Source organism: Microcebus murinus, chromosome 11 (assembly GCF_040939455.1).
Source record: "Microcebus murinus isolate Inina chromosome 11, M.murinus_Inina_mat1.0, whole genome shotgun sequence".
NCBI lineage: Eukaryota > Metazoa > Chordata > Mammalia > Primates > Cheirogaleidae > Microcebus > Microcebus murinus.
Window position 1 is genome coordinate 102,767,424 of NC_134114.1, and position 14,749 is coordinate 102,782,172.

The 14,749-nt window shown below is 63.2% G+C and overlaps 4 non-coding genes across 4 annotated transcripts; all 4 read left to right on the forward strand.

The window, feature by feature from the left end:
- Nucleotides 1–455: 455 nt before the first annotated feature.
- LOC142873921 (5S ribosomal RNA) lies at nucleotides 456–574 on the forward strand. Its single transcript, XR_012921894.1, has one exon. It is a non-coding gene; the product is annotated as a 5S ribosomal RNA (ribosomal RNA).
- Nucleotides 575–4,340: 3,766 nt separating this feature from the next.
- Nucleotides 4,341–4,459, forward strand: LOC142873922 (5S ribosomal RNA). Its single transcript, XR_012921895.1, has one exon. It is a non-coding gene; the product is annotated as a 5S ribosomal RNA (ribosomal RNA).
- A 3,758-nt stretch (nucleotides 4,460–8,217) lies between these two features.
- On the forward strand, nucleotides 8,218–8,336 carry LOC142873923 (5S ribosomal RNA). The gene has a single exon (XR_012921896.1). It is a non-coding gene; the product is annotated as a 5S ribosomal RNA (ribosomal RNA).
- A 3,850-nt stretch (nucleotides 8,337–12,186) lies between these two features.
- On the forward strand, nucleotides 12,187–12,304 carry LOC142873926 (5S ribosomal RNA). The gene has a single exon (XR_012921898.1). It is a non-coding gene; the product is annotated as a 5S ribosomal RNA (ribosomal RNA).
- The last annotated feature ends 2,445 nt before the right edge of the window (nucleotides 12,305–14,749 follow it).

The following is a 14,749-nucleotide window of genomic DNA, read 5'->3' on the forward strand; positions in this document are numbered from 1 at the left end:
CTGGCCCGGGGGAATAGGCGGCAGCCCACCCACAGGGCGAGGGGGGGGCGCAGCTGAAAGGGGTTGTGGGGGAGGGCGGCCCCTGGCTGGGGTCAAAGGGCGAGCGTCCCGCGCGTGCGCAGTCAGCGGCAGCGACGCGCTGGGGGTGGGCAGCGGGTAGGTGAAGGAGGCCGGGCGAGGAGACGAGGGGGGCTGGGAGGGCTCCACCTTGGCGAGTCCAGCCGTGGAGGCGCATCTTGTGTGAGTGTGAGTGAGTGTGAGTGTGTGTGTGTGTGTATAGAGAGACAGCCCCCCACCCCGCCCCGCCCCGCCCCGCCCATCACCCCCGTCCCTGGGAGCCCGCGGGACCCGGCCGGCCCGGCCCCGCCCGGCGCGGGGCCTGGGGCGGGAGGCGGCGGCGGGGAAGCCCAGAGAGGCTCGGCTTCTCGAGCGGGGCAGGGGCGCCCTCCGCCGCCGTCTAGGGCCACACCACCCTGAACGCCCCCGATCTCGTCTGGTCTCGGAAGCTAAGCAGGGTCGGGCCTGGTTAGTACTTGGATGGGAGACCGCCTGGGAATACCGGGTGCCACAGGCTGCTGCTTTTTTTTTTTTTTTCTTGCCTCTTGTTCTGTCCCCTTTCTTGGAGCGAGGCGGCGGCCCGGGGTGGGGGTCACCCCCACCCTCAGCGCCCGCGCGGTGCCTGGCGCCCCAGCCCGCACCGTGGGGCCTCCTCTTGTCCCAAGCCGCGACACCGCCGCCACGCGGCAGCATGCGTGGCATCTGGACTGTCAGGTCTCAGACCAAAGGTCTGCTCTGTGGGAACCGACACGCTGGAGGAACCTTGAGAGTCTGAGAGGGGAGGGAGTTCCAGAAGAAGGCCAGGATGTCATTTTGAGGGAGTATGTGACCAGAACTCGTCCCGTTGCTTTTGGGGTTCTATGGGCTACACGCAGGAATCTTTGGTGGTGGCACCTGATGTTGGGGGATCCGGAGTCACACCCAGACCTGCTCCACAGGCCTCCTTTTACTTTTCTCTTCGGATTCATTATTTTTAAAAAGTGTCTCTTACCTCTAGGATTGCATTTTCTTTTCTCTCTCTTTTCAAGCAGATGATGGGAGTACAAGTATTCAGGTGACATGTGTTGCCCGTGCCGCCCTCCCCCCTGTGTTCTTTTTTTTTTTTTTTTTGAGACAGAGTCTCGTTTTGCTGCCCAGGCTAGAGTGAGTGCCATGGCGTCAGCCTAGCTCACAGCAACCTCAATCTCCGGGCTCAAGCAATCCTGCTGCCTCAGCCTCCCGAGTAGTTGGGACTACAGGCATGCACCACCACGCCCGGCTGTGTTTTTCTATATATATTAGTTGGCCAATTAATTTCTTTCTATTTTTAGTAGAGACGGGGTCTCGCTCTTGCTCAGGCTGGTTTCGAACTCCTGACCTGGAGCAATCCGCCCGCCTCGGCCTCCCAGAGAGCTAGGATTACAGGCGTGAGCCACCGCGCCCGGCCCCCCCTGTGTTCTTATTCATATACCTCTCATGTTGTTCCAGCGTATTGTGGGGGTACCAATGTTAAGGTCGGGTGCCTTGCCCTCTCCAAGCCTCCCCCCTCGGGTCAGAGCTTCAAGTGCGCCCATCCCCCAGTCGGTGCGCACCCACCCCATGCCTAATGGATGTGTATGCCCCTCCCCTCCCCCCACCCGCCCGCCCAACACCCACCCGATGAAGGTGATTCCTCTCTGTCCACTTAGGCGTCCATCCGTTCGTACCAATTTGCTGGTGAGCGCGCTCACGTGGTGCTCGTGTGTCCATTCTTGGGATACTTGGCCTACTGGAACGGGTTCCAGCTCTGGCCAGGAGAACACGAGAGGCGCCCTCTCACCGCTGCTCCTCACAGCCGAATGGCACTCCGTGGTGTCCACGCGCCACATTTTATTGATGCACTCCTGGATGGATGGGCACTCGGGTCGCTTCCACGTCTTTGGGATTGTGAATTGTGCCCTAACTGTAACCCTAACCCTTACCCAGCCCGTCTCCTCTGCCCCTGCCTGACGCACTCCTCCCCGGCCAGGCCCGTCACTGTCCTGGGCCCCCGCCTGACCGGCTCCTCCCCGCCCGGCCGGTCACCGTCCTCTGCCCCTGCCTGACACGCTCCTTCCCGCCCGGCCTCTCACCGTCCTCGGCCCCTGCCTGACCGGCTCCTCCGTCGCCTGGGCCTTCCAAGGGCTTGGTGTGGACGCTGCTTCCAGGAAGCCCTCCAGAAACCCGGCAGCAGGGTGGCCGCAGCAGTCTCCAGCAGCCGTCCCTAAGTCGCGTGAGTGCGGGGGACGTGCCCCCGCTGTGCCGCGGGGGCCCAGCCTGGTGTCTTCCCTGAGGCCCTGCGGCTGCCGGCTGGGCTGCCGCTCCCCGCAAGGGGAGAGCCGCGGAGGTGGGGACCGCCTCCTGATGGGGACGTACACGCAGCTCTCCACGTCGGATTCCGGGGCTCTCTGTCCTGCCCGAAGGCCCAGCTGGCCTGCGGGTCCTTAGAGTGGCAAAAACCTCCGAAAACTGAGACTGAGGGTCCGGTGGGTGTCTGCACTTTTGTGCTGGGCACCCCAGGGAGGCCCGGGGGCTGGCTGGACAACGTGGTCTGCTGGGCGGGGGGGGGGGGGGTTGGAGGAGCAACTGATGCCCTTTGCACTTTGGGTAGCAAGAGTCTGAGGTGTCTCTGAGCCCTGTGCCCTGTGGGGGCGGGGCGGGGGGGAGGAGGAGGAGGAGGAGGAGGAGGTGGGAAGGGCCGGGGCCTGCAGTCCTGTTCCCGGGGTGGCACGGCAAGTGGCTTCTTCCACAGGCTGCTTGGCCTGGGCTCCCTGCACCTGGGCCTTTGGAGGACCGGCCCTGTGCTTGCCAACACTTCCTGCAGGGACCCAGAGCTGGGAGGTGGCATCTCTCAGCCCTGGGTCGGGCAGAGCCCCAGCGGGCCATGCCCACAACCTCTCTCAGCACCGGTCCCCCAGAAGGCTCCTTTGGGACCAGGATTCTCTTGCGGTGACTCTTTAAGGTCTGGCCCCTGGATGGAGGGGCACCAGGAGTAGAGGAGCAGGAAGGGGAAGGGGGTGGCCATGCGAGGGGACACTTTGAGGCCAAGTCCCAGCTTCAGCCTGATCCTCCTGGGAACCCCGCTCTGAGACAAGGAGCCGGGCTTCGCATTCCCACAGCAGCCAGTCGTGGGCTGAGGACACCTGGGGCGTTGGGAACTCCCTGGCTTCTCCTTGGTTTAACATCTAGAGCTGCTTGGGAATCGCGCCGCCACACACACCCGAGTGCAGGTGTCTTCCGCACAGACTGCGGGCCTCGCTCTTCTGAATGCCGCTAGCTCGCCACCCACCCACGGGTGAACCTGGTCAGGGTGCTTTCTCTCGGGGGCAGACTCTTTTCCGGGCGGGCTACCGGTGTCTCTGTTTGCTCGTTTCTTTCTTCCATTTCGGGAAAGTCTTCCTTGCTGGGTGTGGAAATCTCCTATGCCTTCCCTCGCCTATTCTGTCAGCTTTAAAATTCTCCTTCAGTTGCCACCCTCACAGATGGATTAGGAAACTCTTTCCGGTGCACTCATTAGTGAAATGACCTCCAGGAAGCTGGAATCCAATATCTAATGGCTGATTTTTAGCGAGTCCACACGCCAGGGTGGTCGGGGTCCAAAGCAGCCCCGGCCAGGCCCAGGCCCCTTGGACTGGGCCACAGGAGGACACGGAGGAGGGTCCCGGCCCCCACGAAGCGGTGCCGGCAGTTCTCCACGGGCTTGGGCGTTTTCCAGAGGTAGGAGATGGAGGGGACTGATTTCTTCAGCGCCCCCCAAACCACGCCACCCCACCCCACCCATGGGACACATCCCCAGAGAGAGACGCCCCATACACTGGCTGTGCCCCAGCCCTGGCCCGGGGGAATAGGCGGCAGCCCACCCACAGGGCGAGGGGGGGGCGCAGCTGAAAGGGGTTGTGGGGGAGGGCGGCCCCTGGCTGGGGTCAAAGGGCGAGCGTCCCGCGCGTGCGCAGTCAGCGGCAGCGACGCGCTGGGGGTGGGCAGCGGGTAGGTGAAGGAGGCCGGGCGAGGAGACGAGGGGGGCTGGGAGGGCTCCACCTTGGCGAGTCCAGCCGTGGAGGCGCATCTTGTGTGAGTGTGAGTGAGTGTGAGTGTGTGTGTGTGTGTATAGAGAGACAGCCCCCCACCCCGCCCCGCCCCGCCCCGCCCATCACCCCCGTCCCTGGGAGCCCGCGGGACCCGGCCGGCCCGGCCCCGCCCGGCGTGGGGCCTGGGGCGGGAGGCGGCGGCGGGGAAGCCCAGAGAGGCTCGGCTTCTCGAGCGGGGCAGGGGCGCCCTCCGCCGCCGTCTAGGGCCACACCACCCTGAACGCCCCCGATCTCGTCTGGTCTCGGAAGCTAAGCAGGGTCGGGCCTGGTTAGTACTTGGATGGGAGACCGCCTGGGAATACCGGGTGCCACAGGCTGCTGCTTTTTTTTTTTTTTTTTTTCTTGCCTCTTGTTCTGTCCCCTTTCTGGGAGCGAGGCGGCGGCCCGGGGTGGGGGTCACCCCCACCCTCAGCGCCCGCGCGGTGCCTGGCGCCCCAGCCCGCACCGTGGGGCCTCCTCTTGTCCCAAGCCGCGACACCGCCGCCACGCGGCAGCATGCGTGGCATCTGGACTGTCAGGTCTCAGACCAAAGGTCTGCTCTGTGGGAACCGACACGCTGGAGGAAACCTTGAGAGTCTGAGAGGGGAGGGAGTTCCAGAAGAAGGCCAGGATGTCATTTTGAGGGAGTATGTGACCAGAACTCGTCCCGTTGCTTTTGGGGTTCTATGGGCTACACGCAGGAATCTTTGGTGGTGGCACCTGATGTTGGGGGATCCGGAGTCACACCCAGACCTGCTCCACAGGCCTCCTTTTACTTTTCTCTTCGGATTCATTATTTTTAAAAAGTGTCTCTTACCTCTAGGATTGCATTTTCTTTTCTCTCTCTTTTCAAGCAGATGATGGGAGTACAAGTATTCAGGTGACATGTGTTGCCCGTGCCGCCCTCCCCCCTGTGTTCTTTTTTTTTTTTTTTTGAGACAGAGTCTCGTTTTGCTGCCCAGGCTAGAGTGAGTGCCATGGCGTCAGCCTAGCTCACAGCAACCTCAATCTCCGGGCTCAAGCAATCCTGCTGCCTCAGCCTCCCGAGTAGTTGGGACTACAGGCATGCACCACCACGCCCGGCTGTGTTTTTCTATATATATTAGTTGGCCAATTAATTTCTTTCTATTTTTAGTAGAGACGGGGTCTCGCTCTTGCTCAGGCTGGTTTCGAACTCCTGACCTGGAGCAATCCGCCCGCCTCGGCCTCCCAGAGAGCTAGGATTACAGGCGTGAGCCACCGCGCCCGGCCCCCCCTGTGTTCTTATTCATATACCTCTCATGTTGTTCCAGCGTATTGTGGGGGTACCAATGTTAAGGTCGGGTGCCTTGCCCTCTCCAAGCCTCCCCCCTCGGGTCAGAGCTTCAAGTGCGCCCATCCCCCAGTCGGTGCGCACCCACCCCATGCCTAATGGATGTGTATGCCCCTCCCCTCCCCCCACCCGCCCGCCCGACACCCACCCGATGAAGGTGATTCCTCTCTGTCCACTTAGGCGTCCATCCGTTCGTACCAATTTGCTGGTGAGCGTGCTCACGTGGTGCTCGTGTGTCCATTCTTGGGATACTTGGCTTCCTGGAACGGGTTCCAGCTCTGGCCAGGAGAACACGAGAGGCGCCCTCTCACCGCTGCTCCTCACAGCCGAATGGCACTCCGTGGTGTCCACGCGCCACATTTTATTGATGCACTCCTGGATGGATGGGCACTCTGGTCGCTTCCACGTCTTTGGGATTGTGAATTGTGCCCTAACTGTAACCCTAACCCTTACCCAGCCCGTCTCCTCTGCCCCTGCCTGACGCACTCCTCCCCGGCCAGGCCCGTCACTGTCCTGGGCCCCCGCCTGACCGGCTCCTCCCCGCCCGGCCGGTCACCGTCCTCTGCCCCTGCCTGACACGCTCCTTCCCGCCCGGCCTCTCACCGTCCTCGGCCCCTGCCTGACCGGCTCCTCCGTCGCCTGGGCCTTCCAAGGGCTTGGTGTGGACGCTGCTTCCAGGAAGCCCTCCAGAAACCCGGCAGCAGGGTGGCCGCAGCAGTCTCCAGCAGCCGTCCCTAAGTCGCGTGAGTGCGGGGGACGTGCCCCCGCTGTGCCGCGGGGGCCCAGCCTGGTGTCTTCCCTGAGGCCCTGCGGCTGCCGGCTGGGCTGCCGCTCCCCGCAAGGGGAGAGCCGCGGAGGTGGGGACCGCCTCCTGATGGGGACGTACACGCAGCTCTCCACGTCGGATTCCGGGGCTCTCTGTCCTGCCCGAAGGCCCAGCTGGCCTGCGGGTCCTTAGAGTGGCAAAAACCTCCGAAAACTGAGACTGAGGGTCCGGTGGGTGTCTGCACTTTTGTGCTGGGCACCCCAGGGAGGCCCGGGGGCTGGCTGGACAACGTGGTCTGCTGGGCGGGGGGGGGGGGTTGGAGGAGCAACTGATGCCCTTTGCACTTTGGGTAGCAAGAGTCTGAGGTGTCTCTGAGCCCTGTGCCCTGTGGGGGCGGGGCGGGGGGGAGGAGGAGGAGGAGGAGGAGGAGGTGGGAAGGGCCGGGGCCTGCAGTCCTGTTCCCGGGGTGGCACGGCAAGTGGCTTCTTCCACAGGCTGCTTGGCCTGGGCTCCCTGCACCTGGGCCTTTGGAGGACCGGCCCTGTGCTTGCCAACACTTCCTGCAGGGACCCAGAGCTGGGAGGTGGCATCTCTCAGCCCTGGGTCGGGCAGAGCCCCAGCGGGCCATGCCCACAACCTCTCTCAGCACCGGTCCCCCAGAAGGCTCCTTTGGGACCAGGATTCTCTTGCGGTGACTCTTTAAGGTCTGGCCCCTGGATGGAGGGGCACCAGGAGTAGAGGAGCAGGAAGGGGAAGGGGGTGGCCATGCGAGGGGACACTTTGAGGCCAAGTCCCAGCTTCAGCCTGATCCTCCTGGGAACCCCGCTCTGAGACAAGGAGCCGGGCTTCGCATTCCCACAGCAGCCAGTCGTGGGCTGAGGACACCTGGGGCGTTGGGAACTCCCTGGCTTCTCCTTGGTTTAACATCTAGAGCTGCTTGGGAATCGCGCCGCCACACACACCCGAGTGCAGGTGTCTTCCGCACAGACTGCGGGCCTCGCTCTTCTGAATGCCGCTAGCTCGCCACCCACCCACGGGTGAACCTGGTCAGGGTGCTTTCTCTCGGGGGCAGACTCTTTTCCGGGCGGGCTACCGGTGTCTCTGTTTGCTCGTTTCTTTCTTCCATTTCGGGAAAGTCTTCCTTGCTGGGTGTGGAAATCTCCTATGCCTTCCCTCGCCTATTCTGTCAGCTTTAAAATTCTCCTTCAGTTGCCACCCTCACAGATGGATTAGGAAACTCTTTCCGGTGCACTCATTAGTGAAATGACCTCCAGGAAGCTGGAATCCAATATCTAATGGCTGATTTTTAGCGAGTCCACACGCCAGGGTGGTCGGGGTCCAAAGCAGCCCCGGCCAGGCCCAGGCCCCTTGGACTGGGCCACAGGAGGACACGGAGGAGGGTCCCGGCCCCCACGAAGCGGTGCCGGCAGTTCTCCACGGGCTTGGGCGTTTTCCAGAGGTAGGAGATGGAGGGGACTGATTTCTTCAGCGCCCCCCAAACCACGCCACCCCACCCCACCCATGGGACACATCCCCAGAGAGAGACGCCCCATACACTGGCTGTGCCCCAGCCCTGGCCCGGGGGAATAGGCGGCAGCCCACCCACAGGGCGAGGGGGGGGCGCAGCTGAAAGGGGTTGTGGGGGAGGGCGGCCCCTGGCTGGGGTCAAAGGGCGAGCGTCCCGCGCGTGCGCAGTCAGCGGCAGCGACGCGCTGGGGGTGGGCAGCGGGTAGGTGAAGGAGGCCGGGCGAGGAGACGAGGGGGGCTGGGAGGGCTCCACCTTGGCGAGTCCAGCCGTGGAGGCGCATCTTGTGTGAGTGTGAGTGAGTGTGAGTGTGTGTGTGTGTGTATAGAGAGACAGCCCCCCGCCCCGCCCCGCCCATCACCCCCGTCCCTGGGAGCCCGCGGGACCCGGCCGGCCCGGCCCCGCCCGGCGCGGGGCCTGGGGCGGGAGGCGGCGGCGGGGAAGCCCAGAGAGGCTCGGCTTCTCGAGCGGGGCAGGGGCGCCCTCCGCCGCCGTCTAGGGCCACACCACCCTGAACGCCCCCGATCTCGTCTGGTCTCGGAAGCTAAGCAGGGTCGGGCCTGGTTAGTACTTGGATGGGAGACCGCCTGGGAATACCGGGTGCCACAGGCTGCTGCTTTTTTTTTTTTTTTTTTTCTTGCCTCTTGTTCTGTCCCCTTTCTGGGAGCGAGGCGGCGGCCCGGGGTGGGGGTCACCCCCACCCTCAGCGCCCGCCCGGTGCCTGGCGCCCCAGCCCGCACCGTGGGGCCTCCTCTTGTCCCAAGCCGCGACACCGCCGCCACGCGGCAGCATGCGTGGCATCTGGACTGTCAGGTCTCAGACCAAAGGTCTGCTCTGTGGGAACCGACACGCTGGAGGAAACCTTGAGAGTCTGAGAGGGGAGGGAGTTCCAGAAGAAGGCCAGGATGTCATTTTGAGGGAGTATGTGACCAGAACTCGTCCCGTTGCTTTTGGGGTTCTATGGGCTACACGCAGGAATCTTTGGTGGTGGCACCTGATGTTGGGGGATCCGGAGTCACACCCAGACCTGCTCCACAGGCCTCCTTTTACTTTTCTCTTCGGATTCATTATTTTTAAAAAGTGTCTCTTACCTCTAGGATTGCATTTTCTTTTCTCTCTCTTTTCAAGCAGATGATGGGAGTACAAGTATTCAGGTGACATGTGTTGCCCGTGCCGCCCTCCCCCCTGTGTTCTTTTTTTTTTTTTTTTGAGACAGAGTCTCGTTTTGCTGCCCAGGCTAGAGTGAGTGCCATGGCGTCAGCCTAGCTCACAGCAACCTCAATCTCCGGGCTCAAGCAATCCTGCTGCCTCAGCCTCCCGAGTAGTTGGGACTACAGGCATGCACCACCACGCCCGGCTGTGTTTTTCTATATATATTAGTTGGCCAATTAATTTCTTTCTATTTTTAGTAGAGACGGGGTCTCGCTCTTGCTCAGGCTGGTTTCGAACTCCTGACCTGGAGCAATCCGCCCGCCTCGGCCTCCCAGAGAGCTAGGATTACAGGCGTGAGCCACCGCGCCCGGCCCCCCCTGTGTTCTTATTCATATACCTCTCATGTTGTTCCAGCGTATTGTGGGGGTACCAATGTTAAGGTCGGGTGCCTTGCCCTCTCCAAGCCTCCCCCCTCGGGTCAGAGCTTCAAGTGCGCCCATCCCCCAGTCGGTGCGCACCCACCCCATGCCTAATGGATGTGTATGCCCCTCCCCTCCCCCCACCCGCCCGCCCGACACCCACCCGATGAAGGTGATTCCTCTCTGTCCACTTAGGCGTCCATCCGTTCGTACCAATTTGCTGGTGAGCGCGCTCACGTGGTGCTCGTGTGTCCATTCTTGGGATACTTGGCTTCCTGGAACGGGTTCCAGCTCTGGCCAGGAGAACACGAGAGGCGCCCTCTCACCGCTGCTCCTCACAGCCGAATGGCACTCCGTGGTGTCCACGCGCCACATTTTATTGATGCACTCCTGGATGGATGGGCACTCGGGTCGCTTCCACGTCTTTGGGATTGTGAATTGTGCCCTAACTGTAACCCTAACCCTTACCCAGCCCGTCTCCTCTGCCCCTGCCTGACGCACTCCTCCCCGGCCAGGCCCGTCACTGTCCTGGGCCCCCGCCTGACCGGCTCCTCCCCGCCCGGCCGGTCACCGTCCTCTGCCCCTGCCTGACACGCTCCTTCCCGCCCGGCCTCTCACCGTCCTCGGCCCCTGCCTGACCGGCTCCTCCGTCGCCTGGGCCTTCCAAGGGCTTGGTGTGGACGCTGCTTCCAGGAAGCCCTCCAGAAACCCGGCAGCAGGGTGGCCGCAGCAGTCTCCAGCAGCCGTCCCTAAGTCGCGTGAGTGCGGGGGACGTGCCCCCGCTGTGCCGCGGGGGCCCAGCCTGGTGTCTTCCCTGAGGCCTTGCGGCTGCCGGCTGGGCTGCCGCTCCCCGCAAGGGGAGAGCCGCGGAGGTGGGGACCGCCTCCTGATGGGGACGTACACGCAGCTCTCCACGTCGGATTCCGGGGCTCTCTGTCCTGCCCGAAGGCCCAGCTGGCCTGCGGGTCCTTAGAGTGGCAAAAACCTCCGAAAACTGAGACTGAGGGTCCGGTGGGTGTCTGCACTTTTGTGCTGGGCACCCCAGGGAGGCCCGGGGGCTGGCTGGACAACGTGGTCTGCTGGGCGGGGGGGGGGGTTGGAGGAGCAACTGATGCCCTTTGCACTTTGGGTAGCAAGAGTCTGAGGTGTCTCTGAGCCCTGTGCCCTGTGGGGGCGGGGCGGGGGGGAGGAGGAGGAGGAGGAGGAGGAGGTGGGAAGGGCCGGGGCCTGCAGTCCTGTTCCCGGGGTGGCACGGCAAGTGGCTTCTTCCACAGGCTGCTTGGCCTGGGCTCCCTGCACCTGGGCCTTTGGAGGACCGGCCCTGTGCTTGCCAACACTTCCTGCAGGGACCCAGAGCTGGGAGGTGGCATCTCTCAGCCCTGGGTCGGGCAGAGCCCCAGCGGGCCATGCCCACAACCTCTCTCAGCACCGGTCCCCCAGAAGGCTCCTTTGGGACCAGGATTCTCTTGCGGTGACTCTTTAAGGTCTGGCCCCTGGATGGAGGGGCACCAGGAGTAGAGGAGCAGGAAGGGGAAGGGGGTGGCCATGCGAGGGGACACTTTGAGGCCAAGTCCCAGCTTCAGCCTGATCCTCCTGGGAACCCCGCTCTGAGACAAGGAGCCGGGCTTCGCATTCCCACAGCAGCCAGTCGTGGGCTGAGGACACCTGGGGCGTTGGGAACTCCCTGGCTTCTCCTTGGCTTAACATCTAGAGCTGCTTGTGAATCGCGCCGCCACACACACCCGAGCCCAGGTGTCTTCCGCACAGACTGCGGGCCTCGCTCTTCTGAATGCCGCTAGCTCGCCACCCACCCACGGGTGAACCTGGTCAGGGTGCTTTCTCTCAGGGGCAGACTCTTTTCCGGGCGGGCTACCGGTGTCTCTGTTTGCTCGTTTCTTTCTTCCATTTCGGGAAAGTCTTCCTTGCTGGGTGTGGAAATCTCCTATGCCTTCCCTCGCCTATTCTGTCAGCTTTAAAATTCTCCTTCAGTTGCAACCCTCACAGATGGATTAGGAAACTCTTTCCGGTGCACTCATTAGTGAAATGACCTCCAGGAAGCTGGAATCCAATATCTAATGGCCGATTTTTAGCGAGTCCACACGCCAGGGTGGTCGGGGTCCAATGCAGCCCCGGCCAGGCCCAGGCCCCTTGGACTGGGCCACAGGAGGACACGGAGGAGGGTCCCGGCCCCCACGAAGCGGTGCCGGCAGTTCTCCACGGGCTTGGGCGTTTTCCAGAGGTAGGACATGGAGGGGACTGATTTCTTCAGCGCCCCCTAAACCACGCCACCCCATCCCACCCATGGGACACATCCCCAGAGAGAGAGAGAGACGCCCCATACACTCGCTCCCCTCCCCCATGTGCTGTGCCCCAGCCCTGGCCCAGGGGAATAGGCGGCAGCCCACTCACAGGGTGGGGGGCCCAGCTGAAAGTGTTTGGGGGGGAGGGCGGCCCCTGCCTGGGGTCAAAGGCCAGGCGACCCGCGCGTGGGCAATGGGCGGTGGCCGCGGCGGCGGCCGTGGTGGTGGCGGTTGCGATCAAGAGCTAGGGGTGGGGGGCGGGGAGGTTAAGGAGGCCAGGTGAGGAGAGTAAGGGGGCTGGAAGGTCTCCACCTTGGCGAGTCCAGCCGTGGAGGTGCATCTTGTGTGAGTGTGAGTGAGTGAGTGTGAGTGTGTGTGTGTGTGTGTGTGTGTATAGAGAGTCAGCCCCCCACCCCGGCCCGCCGCTCCCTGCCCGCCCCGCCCCGCCTGTCACCCCTGTCCCTCGGAGCCCTGCGGACCCGGCCGGCAAACTCAACAGGCCTGGCCCGCCATGGGGCCTGGGGCGGGAGGCGGCGGCGGGGAAGTGCAGAGAGGCTCGGCTTCTTGAGCGGGGCAGGGGCGCCCTCCGCCGTCTAGGCCACACCACCCTGAACGCGCCCAATCCCGTCTGATCTCGGAAGCTAAGCAGGGTTGGGCCTGGTTAGTACTTGGATGGGAGACCGCCTGGGAATACCGGGTGCCATAGGCTTCTTCTTTTTTTTTTTTTTTTGTTTTGCCTCTTGTTCTGTCCCCTTTCTGGGAGCGGGGCGGCGGCCCGGGGTGGGGGTCACCCACACCCTCAGCGCCCGCCGCGGTGCCTGGAGCCCCAGCCCGCACCGTGGGGCCTCCTCTTGTCCCAAGCCGCGATACCGCCGTCACGCGGCAGCATGCGTGGCTTCTGGATTGTCAGGTCTCAGACCAAAGTTCTGGCACCCTGTCTTACCGTCCCCCATGGGTGTGTGGACACACCCAGATCGACACAGCGCACGGCCTGCCCATCTCCCATGGGTGAGTGGACACAGCCTGATCCACACTGCGCCCTGCCTGCCTGTGTCCCTTTGGTGTGTGGACACAGCCAGTTCCACACTGCGCCCTGACTGCCCGTCTCCCGTGGGTGAGTTTACACAGTCACATCCACACTGCGCCCTGTCCGCCTGTCTCTGCTGGGTGTGTGGACACAACAAGTTCCACACAGCGCCCTGCCACCCGTCTCCCGTGGGTGAGGGGACACAATAAATCCACACGGCGCCCAGCCTACATGTCTCCCGTGGGTGAGTAGACACAGCCACGTCCACGCAGCGTCCTGCCTACCCGTCTGTTTGATGTGTGGACACAGCAAGTTCCACACTGCTCCCTGTCTGCCCGTGTCCCGTGGGTGTGTGGACAATGACAGTTCCACACATAGCCCAGCCTGCATGTCACCCATGGGTGAGTGGATACAGCAAGTTCCACACTGCGCCCTGTCTGCCCGTTTGCCATATGTCTGTGGACACAGAAAGTTCCACACACAGCCCTGCCTGCCCGCATCCCGTTGGTTTGTGGACACAGCCAGTTCCACACTGCGCCCTGACTGCCTGTCTCTGGTGGGTGAGTGGACACAGCCACATCCACACAGCACCCTGCCTGCCCGTCACCCGTGGGTGAGTGGACACAGCCACATCCACACAGCGCCCTTCCTGCCCGTCTCCCGTGGGTGAGTGGACACAGCCACATGCACACTGTGACCTGCCAGCCCGTCTCCCGTGGGAGAGTGCACACTGCAAGTTCCACAATGCGCCCTACCTGACCGTCTCCCATGGGTGTGTGGACACAGCCACATCCACACAGCACCCTGGCTGACCGCCTCCCATGGGTGTGTGGACACAGCCAGTTCCACACTGCGCCCTGCCTGCCCATCTCCCGTGGGTGAGTGGACACAGACAGATCCCCATATCGCCCAGCCTGCCCGTCTCCCATCGGTGAGTGGACACAGCCAAATCATCACGGTGCCCAGCCTGCCCAACTCCGGTGGGTGAGTAGACACAGCCACATCCACACAGCACCCTGCCTGACAGTCTTCCATGGGTGTGTGGATACAGCCAGTTCCACACTACGCCCAGCCTGCCCGTCTCGGGTGGGTGTGTGGACACAGCAAGTTCCACACAGCGCCCTTCCTGTCCATCTCCCATGGGTGTGTGGACACAGCCAGATCCACACAGTGCCCTGCCTGAAAGTATCCCATGGGTGTGTGGAAACAGGCAGATCCACACAGCGCCCTGCCTGCCCGTCACCCGTGGGTGAGTAGACAAAGCTAGTTCCACACTGTGCCCTGCCTGCCCACCTTCCCTGGGTGAGTGGAGACAGGCACATCCACACAGCGCCCTGCCTGTCCGTCTCCGGTAGGGGTGTGGACACAGCCAGTTCCACACTGGGCCCTGCCTGCCCGTCTCCCATGGGAGTGTGGACAAGGCAGATCCACACGGCTCCCAGCCTGCCCGTCTCCCGTGGGTGTGTTAACACAGCCACATCCACACAGCACCCTGCCTGACCGTCTCCCGTGGGTGAGTAGACACAGCCAGTTCCACACTGCGCCCTGCCTGCCCGTCTCCCGTGGGTGAGTGGAGACAGCCACATCCACACATGCTCTGCCTGCCCGTCTCTGGTGGGTGTGTGGACACAGCCATTTCCACACTGCGTCCTGCTTGCCCGTCACCCATGGGTGAGTGATCACAGCCAGATCCACACTGCACCCTGCCTGCCTGTCTCCCGTGGGTGAGTGGACACAGCCAGATTGTCACGGTGCCCAGCCTGCCCATCTCGTGTGGGTGAGTGGACACAGCCACATCCACACAGCACCCTTCCTGCCAGTCTCACGTGGGTGAGTGGACACAGCCAGATCCACACAGCGCCCTGCCTGAACATATCCCATGGGTGTGTGGAAACAGCCAGATCCACACAGCGCCCTGCCTGCCCGTCTCCCGTGGGTAAGTAGACACAGCTAGTTCCACACTGCGCCCTGCCTGCCCATCTTCCGTGGGTGAGTGGGTTCATCCACATCCACACAGCGCCCTGCCTGCCCGTCTCCGGTGGGGGTGTGTACACAGCCAGTTCCACACTGGGCCCTGCCTGCCCATCACGCATGGGTGAGTGGACACAGCCAGATGTACACTGCGCC